At 49.3% G+C, this 15,030-nt stretch overlaps 1 protein-coding gene across 1 annotated transcript in view; it reads right to left on the bottom strand.

The window, feature by feature from the left end:
- The window catches only part of AFF4 (ALF transcription elongation factor 4), a 47,654-nt gene extending 33,917 nt beyond the window's left edge, over nt 1-13,737 (bottom strand). The window contains exon 1 of the mRNA XM_082291566.1: nt 13,427-13,737. The gene's annotated coding sequence lies outside the window, so the exon portion shown is untranslated. The remainder of the gene's footprint in view (nt 1-13,426) is intronic.
- Nucleotides 13,738-15,030: the final 1,293 nt, after the last annotated feature.

The raw sequence follows: 15,030 nt of genomic DNA, 5'->3' as shown, positions 1-15,030 counted from the left end.
TTGGTATTTCTGCTCATCCCTAATCCAACAAGGGCATGGCTTTGGTTTGAGAGACCTTCACCTTGGATGTGTAACTTGTGGTATGAAATGGCAGTGTTGGTGCTGCCTTCTCCTCCTGCCTCCCACCTCCCACTCCCTCAGCTCCGGGCAGGGGGCACATCCCAGCTCTGGGACTTTTGGACCACAACTCCAGACTAAAAATAAACCCCAACCAACACACCCACACTGCCTGAGATTTCCTGGCAAAGCTGTTAGAAGAGAACCTTGGCCAAACCCTTCTTACCCCCCTGAACCACATCAGGCACCCAAGTCCTCACTCCAGCTCAGCACCAGCAGCATCTCTTCATCTTCCCCAGACACTGTGAGGCAAAACCATCAAAGGCAAAGGTTGGCCCAAGGAACCCTCCACTCACAGCCCATCCAAAGGGATCCGACCCCACCACACCTCACCCAGCCATTAGTGCATCTTCAAAGCCTGCTTACAACACCTCCACTTCCTTCAAGACACCCTCATTTAACTCGAGGGCTTCTTCAGTCTCAATTGGTTTCATGAGCAAGAGGAATCAAACAGTTAATTGGTTAATTGGCTGCGATGAAACCCCAATTCTGTTTAACAACATTTGGCCATGAAGGATAAACACGCTCAGAGGGAACGTGCAGGATCCCAGCTCTGTGCGGGGCACACCCAGCTGCGGGGGCACGCTCAGCTCCCATGATTTCACCCTTTTTTCTTAGAAGGAAGGGGAAAAAGAGCTGAAAAGTCTGCTTGTAATAAGGAATTATGTTTTCAGGAGGCAGTTAATAATACTTGAAGCTGCCTTAATGCTGCATCCAAAGACGCCTGTTAATTACTTAAAATATTCCTTTTACCCTGAACAAGGGGCATCTCAGGAGCTGGCACAGGACACTTCTCCCAGCTTGTGCATCAGGGCATCACCACAAATCCTGCCCTAAAATCATGCGCACGAGCCTAAAATGCTACTCTGTCAGCTAGCACAAATGCACTCCCAGAGGAGCTGTTTAAAAAGGGAGACATTGAAAAATAACTGCCCTGCAACAACAAAATTAGCACAAAAACACTGACACACAAAGAGGAACATACCCTGGTGTCACCAAGAGTTACTTACAGAAGTGTACATATAGCCTTAACGTCCACTTTCTGTGTGATGGTGAAGAAAAAAAATGCAGAAAAAAATATAACATTTCCTATTAAAACAATAGAGCTTTGCCCAAAAAAGCACAAACAGGACGATTCTCCAGGACAGGTTTAAAGGATGACCACGATGCAAATGGTGCATGACCATGATGACCATGGTGCAAATACAGAAGCAGCGGAGTCATCTTCAGAGTTTTATAACTGAAATATGGAACACAACTAAAACCAAGAGTTTACATAGAATTCAAATAGTTTTTGTATTTGTCCAGACAGAGAAAAAAGCCAACTTCTCAAAAGCATGGAGTTTTCTGTTTCTGCCCCTCACCTTCTGACAACACAAAGGCTCTGTGCCAAGAGAGGGGGATTCGGTTTGGTGCACATGGGATCTGCTCCACCAAAGGAAAGGTTGTGATACCACCAGGATTCCAAAATTCTACCCCAGTAACTTGGTATCACAGGGTGAGGCTGCACAGGAAGTCTTGAGCCATCATCTCACTCAGCTATTGCGATGAGAATGAACTTTTCCACAGCTCCTTCTCCCTCCTTCCAAGGTTTCACTTGAGCTCTTAGGAATACAATTCAAATGCGATTCTATTGGTAATAGAACACAAATATAAATCAGTGATTCACCACTAACTGAAGCACAAATGTTTCCCATTCCTACAACACAAACATTTCTATCCCACCCTTCACATCAGGAACGCTGCTGCACATTCAACAGGGAGAACATAAAGTGCCCCAAGAGCTGTCTGGGAACTACTCCTTTGTCTGTACTGAGGGTGGGAGAGCTTTAAATAAAAATAATAAAAAACTGAGTTGACCTAGGTCTAGTTAATGTTTGACAAGAACTCCCAGGGAGGGCAGAGCCAGCAGTTTGCTGCAGGCACTTCTTCCCACTCAGCTCTGGAGCACCCAGAAATCCCCACCAAGCACGATGTGCCTGGACTTGTGCTGCTCCCCAGACAAAGCAGCACAAATCCTTCACCACCGTTAGCTGAGAGAAATTCCACAGCACTTTCTGTGGGAGCACGGCCTTAATTCCAGCGTCTCAGTCAAGTGATGGAGCAGGTAATGACATCCTGCTCTTTGGTTTTAGCTGCCTGAGTCCCCTTCATCCCTCACATATCAGGTTACCTGAGGATCAGTCAGCATCTTCCACCTGAGAAGCCAACACACCGCGATGGTGGATAAAAGAATTACAGTGATCATTTGTAACTCAACACTAACCACTGGAAAAGGACTTGGGGATCCTTTAGAAAGAGGCTCTGCAAGTGTAACATTTCATTTTACAAGTCCAGATGAGAACTGGGTGCATCATTCATCATGCATGAGATTCAGCACACAGAAGCAAGGAAGAAATGGAGTTTGGGTCGGAAGGGACCTTAAAAATCATCCAGTTCCACTCCTCCTGCCAAGGTAAGGTAAAAGAACTAAGGTGAACGTGAACCCCCAGCAAGTGGATTTTAGAAGCCGAGTTAAGGAGGACATTTGTAACTTCAGCACTTGCAGTGCAGCTCATTTAAAACCATTTTAAAGTCCATTTTTAAATTACACTACTAAAACAGCTTAAAATTGTTTATATCCAAGAGTTCACAAGACTGGTTTGATATAATTCACTCAAGGGACCTTAAAAATGCCCAACCACACATCTTAAATGTCTCATTTTTGTGCAGAAGTACCACACAGGAGGGAAAACGCCTGGTCCCCCCTCTCTGATGAACACAGAAATTAATTCCCAACTCTCTTCCTTTGCAGAGAGCAGAGCTGCTCAAAGGACATCAGTCCCTCCTTCCTGTCCTGTCTCTTCAGCAATGGGAGAGGAGCAGGAAAGCCTAGGAAGCGACAGCACAGCTCCCTGCTCCCTCCTCCTCTCTCCATGGACAGGGAGCAGAGGGAGGGTCACTCCTCCACCCACTGTCCCTCTGTCCCCAGGCTCCATCCTGGGAGACACCACAGATCCCACAGTGACCCCACAGAGCCATCCCTGACTCAGAGGAGAAAAACCTCAGGGACTGACACCATGAGACCACAAAGCCACTAAAATGGTCATTTTCTGCACCTACCCCAACGCCAGGTCAGGATTCCAGGTCGGGTAAGACACAGGAGCCTCAGTGAACTCATGCCACAAGAGCCAGCCCGAGCCAGGAGAGGGAAGTGAAGCTGCTGTTGCTCAGCAAAGCTGAATTTCAGCTTTGCCTTCCCAAGCCTTTGCATTTCTATTTGCTTCATCCTGCAATACCAAAACTACTCTGAGGAACAGGGGACTTTCTTGACTAGGCAGTGATATTCCTTGCCCTGACACCCCACAGCGGAGATCACCAAACCAGCAGCCCAGCAGTGCAGACTGACCTTGAGCTCAGCCATCCACCAGGAACACTCTTTTCTTTCCCACTTAAATCTCTTCTCAGCCAACTTCAGCCCAGTTCCATCTCCCACTCCACCAAGGACAATCCTCCCCATCCCCTCCACTCTCCGTCGCTGGGAAAGTTTTTAATTCCCCCAAGTGCAAAGATGGACCATCACAAATTCAGCATTTTTCCATGCACTCCTTTCATGTCCACACAGGCCAACCAAAGCGTATTCCAGTACAGTTTCCCAACAAATTTCTGCCCTTTAATTGGGCAGAAACTTAATAACCCAATTCCTGTGCCTACATGTTCATCTGCTTAAACTTTGAAGCCAAGACAATTGGCATTTAGATTTTATTAAGCAATAGTTATTCAGACATCTAACATTAATCTGGCTATTATCATTCTGACTTCCTCACATTAATTTACTTTCATAAAAGACATCATTACATTTGAGTGCTATGAACTCTGTGGCATTAGGATTAAGAAAGGATTCACTTGACAGAAATTCTCTGATAAATCTGCTCTGTGTAAGATTTGAAACAGCAGACAAGGTTTTAATGAGGTGCCACCTAAACCAGGAGTGAAAAGGCAAAAGGGAAAATCACATTTGAGGTTCACATCCTTCTCCCATCTCAACAACAGAAAAAGAAAAGAGAAAAATTTTATCAGATACTTTACCCTGGTTTAACGGTCACTTCCTCCAGCCTCAGTGTAAGATCATCTGTCTGCACTGTCTCACAAGACATTCATCTTGGACTTCCCATCGTGACCAAGGTTCACCCATTGTGCTGCATCACTCACTGAGCTGAACATCAGGGTTTGAGATAAAAATTCTGCAACGTGGTTGTGAGGGAAAGGGTGCTGGGGAGCAGCTCAGCAGAGCAACCAAAATTAAAAACTTCACCATTCAATGATTTAACTCTCCTCAGAACCATGGGAAACCACTCGGGGTGAGCCACAGAACAACTGAGAGGCCTAAAGGGAAAATATCTGTGTCCAGGCTGCTCCCAGAACAACTGGAGGGGGAGCACCAAACCCACCGGAGTGGGTGCATGTCAGCATCCGTGTGTTCTGTAAATGATCACCAATGTATTACATCAATATCTGTTCAAAAGTGGTGGCTTGACCTCTCACAGGGCCAGTGCTCCCTGCTGGCAGCTGCAGCAGTCCCAGGATTGCTTTACAGCTTGAAGATTTCACAAAATCCACAATTCTGAGTATCAGAAAAGTGAAAATACGAATTTTCCCTCCCAGATTTCAGCCCTAACTTGTATGCAAAGAGTTTGCCAAACTCAGCATCGTTTCCTACCTGTCTAAAATCTGCTGTCAGAATGTGACAGCTCTGAGACCTGGGATGCTTCCTGGTACCTTCAAACTTTCTTTTTAAACTTAAACACACTGAAGAGGAGAGCCCAGACTAGTTAAAAACTCTGGAAAAACCTAGGGAACAGGAGCATTTAAGATTTGCAGGCAAAGCAAAAACACTTGGAAGCGAGAGGAAGGGCCCAGAACCATCTACAGAGGGAAGCTGAAATGCAGCAGGAAAGCCATAGCTTTGATGTGCTGTGCTTCCAAACAAACACTGCTTAAAAAGTTGGAAAGTTTTCACCTTTCATCCTACCTACTAAATGCCACCTGTACTTTATAATCCCCCTGAGCAGACTGAGAGAAACATTAATATTTCTGCCCCCACTGAGTAACAGCACATTTAGTGTAGTATCTTTTACCTCAAGAAAACAGTTGATAAATGTTAATTTAGCTGTACAAACTCTTTTAATATAAATGACCTCATATTTTCCCATAATGATGCTATTTGGGGTTTTTTCCCCCAAAGTTCTTACAACTTTTTGCACTTTTCTGGATGTGGCCTTAAACCAAAAGCCATGAAACTACAAAACACAGAATACTAACACCACATTTCACTTCCAGCCAGTGAGACTTGGTGAGTTTTGCCACCAGAAAAAGAAGTTCAGCTTTTTGTGGCACAAAGTTAAAGACAAACACAAGAACCATTGCAAAAGCCGTCTCAAAATATAGTTGAGTTTCAAAACCCTTCATGCAAGAGGCCACTTCACACCAAGCTGGGTCAGAGCTGGAGCCTGGAAATGTCTCTGGAAGAGCCAAAACTGCTTCCAAGTGCCACAGAAATTCCATGGTGAGAACTGCTAAAGCTCCCAGGCTGTGCTGGGCAAACCAGCTGCAGCTGAGCAGGCACCAGGCACCGATGGACACCCCTCGTTAGGGGTTCAATTAATGGAATTCTACTAAGCACAAGCTCAAATTAAGTTTTTTTAAAGTATGACTCACTATTTATAGTGCAAGTCACACATAATAATTTTTCAAAAATTGAATAATGCATTGAAATAAATTGTATAGCAAGGAATCAGCCCACTAGAGCAGCTAATGAGATCCAAATTTCATACTCTAAAATAGCAACGAAGATTAAACCACACCCATTTCTGACCATCTTGAGCTTCAAGTTTGTCAGCAAGTCCTGACTCGATGGATTTGAACATTCCTCTGAATAAATAAGAAAAAACAAACAAAAACATTTTTGAATGCCTATTCAGCACGGACCTTGCTTCACGTGGCCAGGGAATAATGCAACTTTTTCCACTAAAAAAAAAAAAAGAGAAGGCTGAAGAAAAAAAACTGAAGAAAAAACCTGAAGAAAGTTGTCTTTTAGGAGGCTATTAGTGATTAACAAATTTAAGCTGAAGACTACTTGTTAAAACTCTCTCCTATTAAAACATATTTCTGGTAATCATTGGCTAAGAATGTGTCACAGTACAAAGTCCTTACCTGTGTTTTTTGCTCATTAAATGTAATTAGTGGAGCTCTTTCAGCACGAGCAATTGCACCAGGAAAATCTTTTCACCCTTTATCTTTTAAAGGCTGGTCTACACCAAACACCAGTTTCCACCACGGCAAATCAATGCTATAATATGATGCTAATTTATCCTATCGGCATCAGAAGGCTAATATAAAATCCTAATTAATTAATTAAAAAATAAATTAATTAACTAGAGATCCCGAACTTCACCAGGCAATTTAAAACAATATTCCAAGTGGCCACAGTGCTTTTCACCCACAGCCGGGGGGGGGGTTCCAGTAGCTCCACACCAGTCAGAGGTGAACTGGACATTTAATGGGAAATGTCAAACACACACAGCACCTCACCCCAAAATATAAAAACCTCCTCAAAACACACAATCAGGAAGCTCTGTTCCATAGAGGATCACTCAGAACATAAAAACCCCAGGAAATAGGGAAAATATCACTACCTCAATCCATTTAATCTCCTCTTGGACAATCTTTGTGCTTCAAGGCCTCTTGCAGTTACAAAAACAATAATGTTAGGAGATCTTGGTAAAATCAAGTATTTTTCATTCGGCAATTTTCATTAGGTTGATTTAATGTATGCCAAAGCACAGGACAACTTGATAAAGTTACAACATGTTCTTTTAAGTTCTTCAACCTGTTTCCCATATTCAATTTTCTGAAATCTCCATCTTAATGGCTCATGTTTTCAAATCTGGATTTTGACCAAACAATTTTTAAATTATTTTTAAATAAGGAAATGCTTATGCTAATTGTAATGCAACACTGGAAAGTTACGTTGGCAAAGCTCTCAAATTATTTTTTTTTTCCACAGAAACTCTGGTTATTCCTCTGCCCACGAAATGCATGACATCACACAGACTAAATTCCCATTTTGATGTAGCTTTTCTTGGTTTGCTGTTCCCCTTCTCTGTGGGAAAAACAGAATTACAGAATTGTTTAGGTTGGAAAAGCCCTCCAAGTTCCTTGAGTCCAACCATTCCCACTGCCCCAAGTGCCACCTCCACACTTCAAACCCCTCCAGGGATGGGGACTCCAGCACTGCCCTGGGCAGCCTGTGGAAGGCTGGACAGCCCTTTCCATGAAGGAATTTTCCCAATATCCAGCCTGAACCTGCCCTGGCACAGCTTGAGGCTGTTTTCCCTTGTCCTGTCGCTGCTCCTGCGCCTTTGGGATTTCCTGAACACTTCCTCTTCTGTGAGTTCCTCTGCAGGCAAACCATACAAAGGGAATTGTGGACTCTTATCTCTTCATCCTCCTCGCTTTAATGATTTGTGCACATCAAAGCCTGATTAAAACCATTTAAGCACTTCCATCACTGAAATCTCTTTAACGTCTTTTGGAAATTAAATTAAATGCAGAAACAAAAAAACCTCCATGTGAATACACAAATCTGGACAATTATGGTTTGAGCTTTTATAGTAATGTCAGCATGAATGGGGAAATACATGCGAGCACACAGTATTTAGAAGCATAATTTATATAAAAACATAGCAGACAACGGATATAAATATCAAATAGTCATTTAAAATCAGACACCTTCAACAGGATCACACCAAGGAAAGTGAACATTAGGAATTTCAAAGGAAAATGAAGAGAAAAGTTGAATGACTGTTCAATGGTGTGAAATTTCCACAGGAACCAACTGTTGAGGGAAATATCTACTCTGGAACAATTTACCTCGGTGAAATCTTAGAATCTCAGCTAAGGACAAGTGGAAGGAGTTTCCTCTGTCTCAAGAGTTTAACTTGTTACTGGTCACAAACATTGTTTTCTCAATGTCTGGTTCTGCAAATTAAACATCCTTTATTTTCTTCTTAAACTGGAAAATGTCTGTCAATAAAGTGAAGTATGACCCAACTACAGTGAGGCACCACGGCCTCGCCCCCAATTCCAGGAGATGACAAAGTGACACCAAAACCTGGCTGCCCTCTCGTTTTAACACCACACACAGCAAAGGTTACAGAGTTGGAAAAGCTCAACGTTTTGGGATGTGCTTTGGTTTGAGACCTTCTCTGACACTTCCAAACCCTCAGCCACCCCAGGAGCTGTAGGAGGGGTGGAACCATTCCAGGGCTCATTTCTGCCCCTCCGTGAGGAACCCACTGAGCTGAAACACTCAGGAAAGTTTCCAGCCCAAAGGACAAACAGCTTAAAGCTGATCCTGGAAACTGCAAATAATGTGAGAAACATCAATCCTTCAGAAACAACCACACTGAAGAGAACCACACCATTATCCTGCCTTTTGTCTCCTACCCCTTCGTGTTCCCAGCGTAGCACAGGGAATGAACAGTGAGAAACTGCTGTGGGGCTGCAGAGGAGCACACCTATCCATAGGGAGAGATTTGGAATGATAAAACAGCCTCTCCTGGAAAACACAATCACTACAGGATTACACATTAGTAAAAGTACACTCTATTTGTTTAATTATAAAACATGAAAGCAGCACATTCAAGAAATTTATCAATAAATGTTGTGACATGAATAAAAACGAAGATGAACTGTTAAAAAAAAAAATCAGTAAAAGGGGGCTCTGAGCTGCCTCATGACATGTTTTCCATGAAAAGATGAGCAGGAAGATTTCTCTTAATGAGCTGTTAACAGAAGAAAATTAGTTCAAGACTTCAGGGCAAGAACTTCCCTTATTCCATGTTTGTACAGTATGGAGTGCAAAGAGATATTTTTTCCTGCTGGTACCTGGTGCTACTGGCATTTAATAACCCAGGTTTTACATTCATCAGCAAGAATTAATGAACCAAGTAAGAACAAGAGACAGGACAACCTGAGGAACTCCAAGCACTGGGGAAAAGTGGCAGTGTTAGGGAAAAGAGGCGTTTGAAAGATGGAGCTGAAGAAAGAAACTTGGAAAGTAGTAAAGGTCTGAGAGCCTGGGGAGATGGCAGACACCGAATGAGACATGAGTGCATGAGACAAACAACCTCCCAGCTCCAGGAAACACAGAATTTTGGCCGCACGTCTGAGACTGGCCCAGCCCCAGGGAGCTGTGCCACACCGAGCTCTGAGCACGGCACACGGTCACCTCAGAGCACCAGCACTGCTCCAGACTGGGAAGTGTTAATTCAGCTGGAATATGTGCATCTAGTGCAAGCAGCTAAAAAGAGAATAAACCTGGATCCCTGCAGGAGAGAGTCACAGGCAGAGAACAGCACAACTTCAGCACTTGGGGCTGGCTGCGCTCACGAGAGCGGCTCGGTGACAGGGAAGGAGCAGGGGCTGTGCACTTGGATTTCCTAAGCACTGACAGCAGCCCTGTCATTTCACAAGCTGCAGAGGGTCTCGTCAGTCATTAGTGATTGCACAGAAGGAACCATCCTGCAAGAGAAGAATAACTGCCACACGAGTTCTTTCATCCTGAGTTTTGCAATTCTATGAACTTGATTGCTTATTTTCTTAGTTTAACACAGTTAGCAAGATATTTCACTAATATCTAATCCTGCTCTAGCCAAATGGAATCTGTTAAAGTTTCTTGACTCGTTTCCAGATGCTCCCTCTCCATCCTACAGCCTCTCCATCTCCCCACAGCTTGGAGTGCTCTGTTCTCCCAGTTTAGAGAAGGTGACACCAACCTCACTTTGGTTTTGGTACAAACTCTGAGGCAGACACTGAAGGCAAAGGAAGACGAGGCCTTGGTGGGAAGGGACCTTAAAGCCCATCCAGTGCCACCCCTGCCAAGGGCAGGGACACCTCCCACTGTCCCAGGCTGCTCCAAGCCCCAGTGTCCAGCCTGGCCTTGGGCACTGCCAGGGATCCAGGGGCAGCCACAGCTGCTCTGGGCACCCTGTGCCAGGGCCTGCCCACCCTCCCGGGGAAGGATTTCTTCCGTGTATCTACTCTGAACTGAAGTTTAAGTATCTAATCACAAGTTTAGTTATTTCTGAGCCTCTGCTGAAGATAACTGTGACACCATAGCAGGAGAGAAAGGAAATAGGCCTGTAGAACAAACCACAGGTGAGTAACAAACCGAAATTATGTGGCCAAGAACAATTATTGCCACAGAAAAGAAACCTCAGTCACCGAAAACTCCAGTCTATTCCTACATCCTCACCCAGGGGGATTCCAAACACGACACTGCAACTCATGCTCCTCCCAGCTCCACACACACATTGCTGGGACCTCTTGGAAGCTGCTCAAGCTCTCTCCACGTGCCAAATCTGCCCATGGCAGAGGTGCTGCTTTCCTGGCTCAGCTCCCAAGACTCAACTCTCAGTATTTCCGCCCTCAATACTGTAAATTTCTGGTGATCTGGAGCAAAGAGTAAGAGCAGTAATGATTACAAAACTCCCAAACCAAGGGGACGAGCAGGAAGGGAAGGGAGGGAGGCAGCAGCAATAGTCATGAGCAGCTTTGGCACTTCTCCTAAGCGCTGAAAATGCAGTGGGGGACAAAATGACAGCAGTTCCACCATCACCTGGTCACAGAGGCCCTGCTGCCAGGCGTCAGAAGATGCCAGGAGCTGCTGTCTCAGTCAGTAAGGCACAGGTCACATCCTTAGTCACATCCGACATGGGAGCACCCACGCTGGAAAACACTGGGGCAGAACACGCCCGCCAGCAGCCACAGAAGCAACTGGTGTGCAAGTGGCACCCTGCCATGGGCCAATGGAATTTCGGGACAGGTTTCTGCTGCAGCTCTTTAGCTACAAAGCCCCCCGGAAGCAAACTCTATGGTTTGTGCAGACAGAAATGTGGCACCTTCTCATTAAAGAGCTGGGTCGCAACCACGCAAAAGCATTTGCACATTCCAGCTTCCTAAAAAGATGTCCTAGAAATCCAGCTCATATTTCACTGGGGTTTCATCGTGTTTTATCAAGTTCAGCTCACTAGAACTGGGAAGAATGCTGAACATATAAATACAAATTATTTTTCTGGGTTGCTGTGTGGCTTCTCACACAAAAACTGACCCCAGGGGCTCAGTCTCACTCTCTCAGTGTTTGACACAAGTCATAAAGCAAGAACTGCAAAGACATTTCGAGGAAGTATCAGGGACCTGAGACAGCTTTTGAGATCAAAGCTGAAATCCACTGTTTTCTTTCCTTGCTGTTAAACTGTACTGGAGTCCTGGGGGCACTTTCAGGTGCCACAATATACAAAAGAGAAAAAGCTGACAGCATCCAAAGAAGGAACATGGGGATGGGGAAGGGTGTGGAAGGACCATGAAAGAGCTGCTGAGGGCACTGGGTTTGTTCTGGTAGAGATGTGTAAGGTCAGAACACATCGGGGCCTACAGCTCTGATCTCCGCTCTCTGGGACAGGGACAGCGCCCAGGGAGCGGCTGGAGCTGGGTCAGGGAGGATCAGGCTGGAGATCAGGAAAGGTTCTTCCCCCAGAGGCTGCTGGGCACTGCCCAGGCTCCCCAGGGAATGGGCACAGCCCCGAGGCTGCCAGAGCTCCAGGAGCGTTTGGACAGCGCTGCCAGGGATGCCCAGGCTGGGGCTGTTGGGGGGTCTGGGCAGGGACAGGGGTGGGACTGGGTGATCCCTGTGGGTCCCTTCCAGCTCAGGATATTCCAGGATTGTCTCACTCCCCAACAGGGGAGAGCCTGCTCTCACACAGAGCTGCACACACACTGTGCAGGAGGCAGCAAATGACAACAATTGACATTGATACATTAATAAAGCCAAAAGATAAATTTTCCCTTTTGCTCCTGACCAACAAGACCTGTCCCAGTCCCAGTCCCAGTCCAGCCACTAAGCAACTCCAGTGTGACACAGGGACTGTCTCACACCTCGAGGCCAACACACAACAGCAGCACAGCACCGGGAGTTTAATCACGTTTCCCTCATTAGAGGGGACAATTAAATGACCACTCAGGTGCACAACCACTCCTGCAGAGCGCTTCACTAGACCCCGTTTTGCAAGAACTCCCCCAGGCTGCAAAGCCCCATTTGCCAGGGACCTGAGAGAAGAATTCGGTAGTTTTAAAGGAATGTCAGGAACTAGGAATACACCTGAGAGGAGTTCAGTAGCTGGGAGGGAGCCCAGGTGACAAATGAACACACAGGCCCCAGCAGAAGCAGCTCATTCCAAAGAGTGGCACTGAGGAAGGGCCTGGGCAGTCCCACAGGGGCAGGTGGGCACCTGGCTGCCAGCACTGGGAACACGGGAATGCTCCAAAGCACCGGCACTCCTGAGAGAATGACCAAACAAGGCCGTAATAAGGCGAGAGATGAGCTGGGGGGGGGAGTGGGTCCCACACCTGCCCCTTTTCCCTTTCCACTGTACAGCATCTGCCCAGGCTGTGAGCGAGCTTTGGCACAAGCACTCAGTTCTCCCCCAAAATCCACTGAACCACTTGCTCATCTCCCAAAGAGAATCACAGGCACAGCACTGAATGCACCGATACCCGGGTCACACCTCTCAACACTTTCTCGCTTTGTTTTGTTCACTGAAAAATGGCAAAAAAGGAAAAAAGTCAGCCCAGAGCCCAGGAACGTTTAAGCGACTTTTACTAAGTCCAACACAACCCCCCCAAGGATGAGGCTTTACGTAACAGCCACCCGCTCACTCCGGGACGGGATTGTGTCCGGACCCGCGACTCTTCCCTCCCTCACCTTCGGCAGCAGCCGCCCGAAGTCAATTCCCCGAGCACGGCAGCCCCGCGAAGCCGCCCAGAGCCGCCGGCCGCCCCCAGAGCCCCGCAGCCCGTGCCGGTGCCGGCCCGCTCCATCCCGGAGCGGCTCCGGCGCCAAACCGGGAGAGCAAAGGGGAAGGAACAAAGCCCTCACAAAGCCAATGACCGGAACAGGATTCAATCCATCAGCGGGGAGGGCAGCGCAGCGGCCCCGCCGGCCCCGAGTCCCCGTTCCAGGGAATGCCCCGGGTTGCGCTGCCCGGGGAGGGACCCCCGCCCTCCCGGGGTGTCCCCCACCGCGGGGCGCGAGCGCGGGGAGAGCCGCGGGTCCCGGCGGGAGCTGCGCCCGCAGCGGCCGATGCCGCCCTCGGGCCCGCCGGTGCCGCCCAGGGGGCGGCCGGGATGTCCCGGGAGTGCCCGGGGCGGGGACGGCGCGGCCCCGGCGCTGCCCCGGTGCCGGCGGGAGGCCAGGCCCGGCCGCGCTCACCTGCGCTGGCCGCTCCGCTAGGCCCGGACCATCTCTTGGCTGCCGCCACCGGCGAACGATGAGGCCCGAGGAGCCGCCGGCGAGTCACGGAGCGCCGGGGGGCGCGGGGCGGGCCCGGCCCGGGGGAGGGGGGGGGGGGCGGCTCACAAGCGGGCGGCCGATCCGGAGGGGTCCCAGCGGTCCATGGCGGGCCGGCGCCGGGCTGGCGGCTCGCAGGGCTCGGGCAGGGCCGCGGCTTGGCCGGGGCTGCGCTGGGCCCGTTCCCGATCCCGATCCCGGCCCGGTCCCGCCTGGCGCTTCCCGGCGGCCCCCGCGCGCCGCCGCCGCCCCGATCACGTGATGCGCGGGGAACCACGTGACCCCGGCGGAGCTCGCGCGTAGGGGGCGTGGCGCTGTCAGGCCCCGCCCCCCCCGCCCCCCCCCGCGGGGCGGTGCGAGAGTCACGTGGGGCAGCGCGCGCGGAGCGCTCCCGCGGGCGCGGCGCCCCCTGGCGGCGGCGGGAGGGACACGGAACCCGCGGGAGCGACCCCGGAAACACCGGGAAAGACCGGGACAGACCGGGATACACCGGGATAGACCGGGACAGACCGGGACAGACCGGGATAGACCGGGACAGACCGGGAAACACCGGGATGCACCGGGATACACCGGGACAGACCGGGACAGACCGGGATAGACCGGGACAGACCGGGAAACACCGGGACAGACCGGGATACACCGGAACAGACCGGGACAGACCGGGATAGACCGGGACAGATCGGGAAACACCGGGATACACCGGGACAGACCGGGACAGACCGGGACAGACCGGGATACACCGGGACAGACCGGGAAACACCGGGATAGACCGGGATACACCGGGACAGACCGGGAAACACCGGGACAGACCGGGATACACCGGGACAGACCGAGACACACTGGGACACACCGGGAAACACCGGGACACACCGGGAAACACCAGGACACCGCGGGACAGGCCGGCAGAGCGGGCAGCGCTCGGCCTGCAGAGGGGCAGCTTCGGGGTGACCCAGCTGGGGCCGCCCAGGGCCTGAAGGGGCCGCAGGAAAAGATGGAGAAAGAGGATTTCTAAGGGACGGAGGGACAGGACCCAGGGAATGGCTTCCCAGTGCCAGAGGGCAGCGATGGATGGGAGATTGGGAATTCCTGGCTGGGAGGGTGGGCAGGCCCTGGCACAGGGTGCCCAGAGCAGCTGGGGCTGCCCCTGGATCCCTGGCAGTGCCCAAGGCCAGGCTGGACATTGGGGCTGGAGCAGCCTGGGACAGTGGAAGGTGTCCCTGCCCGTGGCAGGGGTGGCACTGGATGGGCTCTGAGGTCCCTTCTAACCCAAACCATCCTGGGATTCTGGGATTGTTACAAATGTACTGTGGTGTAGGCTTTTCGCATGTTCCATCATTGTTATGGATGGATTGTGATGTTGTTTTTTTCATGTTCCTTAATGTTAGAAAAGCTCTGCCTGGGTTCTGTAATGTAATGCTGTGGAATGTCTGTAGTTTGGGTGACAGTTTGGGAAGGACGGGGGGGGGGGGATCTTCACATTCCTGGAAAAGGAGTGGACTAGAACATCTGAGCCTGGTGATACCGAG

The sequence above is a fragment of the Coloeus monedula genome (assembly GCF_965178545.1).
Source record: "Coloeus monedula genome assembly, chromosome: 15".
NCBI classification, from domain to species: domain Eukaryota; kingdom Metazoa; phylum Chordata; class Aves; order Passeriformes; family Corvidae; genus Coloeus; species Coloeus monedula.
Note: the sequence above shows the minus strand (reverse complement) of the source record. Positions and strands in the feature narration are given on the sequence as shown.